Source organism: Corvus brachyrhynchos, unplaced genomic scaffold (assembly GCF_000691975.1).
Source record: "Corvus brachyrhynchos isolate BGI_N302 unplaced genomic scaffold, ASM69197v1 scaffold60, whole genome shotgun sequence".
In the NCBI taxonomy this organism is placed as follows: domain Eukaryota; kingdom Metazoa; phylum Chordata; class Aves; order Passeriformes; family Corvidae; genus Corvus; species Corvus brachyrhynchos.
The window spans coordinates 1,808,568-1,812,164 of NW_008236767.1; the positions used below are offsets into that span (position 1 = coordinate 1,808,568).

The 3,597-nt window shown below is 42.5% G+C and overlaps 1 protein-coding gene across 4 annotated transcripts in view; it reads left to right on the forward strand.

Moving 5' to 3' along the window:
• DTNA (dystrobrevin alpha) overlaps window positions 1-3,597 on the forward strand; it is a 193,059-nt gene that overhangs the window by 59,818 nt on the left and 129,644 nt on the right. The gene's annotated exons all lie outside the window — the stretch shown is intronic.

A 3,597-nucleotide genomic window follows, 5' to 3' on the forward strand; every position in this document is an offset into this window, starting at 1 on the left:
TGATCTCCCAAACTTATTTAGGCAAGTTGCTAAAAAGGGCAAAAGATGGGTATTGGCAAAGCACTATAAATAAAAACATTTGGGGTAAGATAATAAAGCAACATGTAAACTTGCAGCAAAATCCTACTTTTTCAAAAATGTTGATGAGCCATGAAGTGTAATCAAATATTAAAGTAAGAGTTAAAAATACTTTTAGCTTAATGTACTTCCCTTAATCTCATCTGTGTTACTTTTATTCTGTTACTACTCTCCTCTGCTTTTATATTAAAAGCTGCACAAACAGAAGTGCTGTTCAAGATGTAAAGCAAACAAAAGGAAATAAAAATACACTTACTTACAGAATTGTTTTATTTGAAGTCATTTTACATACTGTGTAATAATAGCATATTTGAAAGTTGAAGATGTGATTATTTAAAAAAAAAAAAGTTGATTGTATCTTTTAAGGACTGTTCGTGTTAAATACTATGGTTCTTTTTTTAGTGAGAAGCCTTGTCAAACAAAATTTTGTTCGGGTTTCTGTTGCTTGAGGGCAAAATAACTTTCATAGCATTGAGGGAGGCATGCTGTTGCAGTGCACCCCACAGCAGAATGCTCATGCTGCCTGGCAGCACAGGAACACAACAGCAAGCTTGAGAGAACATGTATGAAAGCAGATAGATAGGAATTTGTTCTCGTTGCCATGGTGTTGGACACTGTTTACTTCACCTATCAGCTGAGTCTGGTTCTTCCCCTGTCTTCTGGGGACCTGCAGACCCGACCTGTAGCCAGGTTCAGCCTCAGAGAGGCAGTCAGGTCCCAGTAGCATATGGACGAGAAATGTATGGGTTTTTTCTTTTCTTTGAAATAAGGTCTCTGGCATTTGTGGCTGAGGAGGAAAGCTCCAGATGGTGAAGTGTGCATTATCTGTTCAGTGGTGTTTCAGGTAGCCTAAACCCCTCCTAAGCACACAGTCAGCTGGCCACTGGAGCTTACAGCCGTGGATTAGCAGCTGGAGCCCCACAGAGATGGGTTCTGCTTCTTCTGCCCCCAGGCCCTGGGACAGGCAAGGGAAATTAGGGGTGGTCCTGAGGTCTCATTTAGGTGGTGGCCTCTTTGCTGCAGTCCCACTCTACCTGCCAGACTGTACAATTGCTCTCAAATAGAGATGCTTAGCTGTTCTAAAATTTGTGGCAGCTTAATGTTTATCTCAGTTGAGGGACCGGATGAGTGTTGCACATCAGTTTCCCTCATAGTACATGCCAAGCTGTAAATATAAAATGCCAGGTTGTGGTTATAAAAGCAGTCTGTCAGATATATATGGCACACTTCCCTTGATACCCTTAAACTAGGTAAAACAAAGCAGACCAGACATGCCATATCCATTTTAGCTTTTCAGCTACTAATGTCATGGTGCTATCTTCAGTGACTTTGGTTTTATCATGGTGCTATAACTGCCAGTGAACTACTGTACTTAAAAGGTTGTTGGCATATCCTTTGTCATTTTGAAAATAAAATATCCTTGTCTCCCTCTGGCTGAGTGGTTAAATCACACTACAGTGGCCCTACTTAATAATTTTATCATGAAAGACTCAAATCCTAGGGTTAATTAAAGCATGGAATAAGTATCTAGGGAGGCATACATAAATGCTAACAGGATTCCTACCACATATCTACAGAGGCAAACATCACCATGTATAGTTTATGCTAAGCTGAGAAAAGGAAGTCCTTAGATCTCTTAAAAGGCAGAATTTCTATATTTTGTGACAGATGTAGGCAAAAAACCCCCCCCTCAAACGATAACAAAACCACACAAAATTGGATAATGGCAGTGTGTAAATATATCCTTAATAATCATAGGAATTAAATGTTCTGGGAGACTGTATAAAGCATTGTATTTGCAGGAATCTTAATACCCATTCCTATCAGAGGAACCTGGATCTAGGATCAGAAAGCAAGGAGGAGTGCTTTGCCTGACTGCAACTGCTGAGGAAACTTTAGCAATCAAAATTATCTACTGATAACATAATCTGGCCAGTACTGCTGGGCAGAATATTATAGAGAAGAACTGCATGATTCATAATGATAGATGATCAGAAATATTGCTCAGCTCCTTGTCTAAAAGCCCTGCTTCTGAGAACATCCGCTGACACTCACCATCCACCCCTGGCACAAGCACCGACTCAGAGGGAAGGGTGGCACTTCCTGACTTCCACCCACCTCCTTGGCTGGCCTCCATTTTGCCCACAAGGTTTGCTTTTCTGTACTGGGTTGACCTTCTTCAGTTTGTGCTGGTTAGGTGAGGTAAAGGCAAATAAACGGATGAAGTGACCTAGAGCTTTAGGCAGAAGCCCTCATCACTATTCTCTCAGCAGGTATAACCACTCTGGCATAAGGGGATTCTACAGAGGATCCCTCCAGCCCCTGGATCACCTGGATTTTAGGTCTGCACTCCTATAATTTATTTTGTTCATTTGAAAAGAGGTTAGGGTTTGTCTGCTTAGAGCAGAACCTTAGGAGATGTACTGATACCATCTGCTTTAGCATCCAGCTTGGATGCATTTCAGACAACAGCGTTAGGAGCAGCAATTCCAGTGACTTCAATGTAGAGAGGCAGATGTCTCTACATGGGCAGTTCAGGTCATTCATGTTAGATTCTTAAAATAGAATATATGCAAATTCAGGCTGTCTGCTGCCTTCACCTTGTCCATTGCTTATGTCTGTGTATATCTTAAAGGTCATTTATCATTGAACTGCTGAAAGAGACCTTGCACTCTTTTAAAATTGTCTGCCCAATGTAAAAAAAAGGCATCTGCCTTAGGCCATGCCTGCATGCCAATTACAGCATGTGTGCCCCCAGCACACATTTCACACCTAAGATGCTTGGGAGGTGGGAATGAGGTGCTGGGTGGGTGGGCAGTGGTGGGGGAGGAGAGAGCAGGAGGTCTGGGCAGGACTGGCAGGAGCCCCATTCCTTCTGGGTGAGTGGCCCGGGGCCGGTGGCTGGGCTATTTTAGCCCCGATGGTTTTTGAGGCAGTTTGAGCTATTGCCTTTGCAGAAGTATGTTAAAATATAAATGAAGAAATGTGTTTCATGTAAAACCGTCTCTGCAGGAGTGTAGAAGCAACCGTGGTAGTAAGGAACCTAATTGCCAGTTTATTTGTGGATGTTTTTTTAAATGCTTCCTTTTGAGAACCATTAGAAAAAGGCTCTTTTATCAAACTGCTCCCTGGCCCCTTGTGTTTGCATGTTTGCTCCATTGCTTTGGAAGTGCTCAAGCTGTCACTCTGCTGTAGAGTTGTAGTCCAGTCTTCAAACATTTGTTCCTGCCAGTGTTACAGTGCTGCTTCATACGGCATCACTGGCCTTGTATTCAGTGCCATAGTAACCATTCTCTGGAAGGGCAGCAGGACGAGGCAAGGAATATGTCAAGCACCTGAGAGAGAGAGAAATGCAAAGCCTGACTTGACAAAGTCCTAACATGGATGGCAAATATTTGACACTGTTTTGTGGTGGCTGGTGAGTTCTCCCCAGGAAGGAGAAATACAGAAATGATTCAGAATAGTGAGCAAAAATTCCAAGTGGCCCACCAGTAATTAACGAGGACATTGCACAGACCA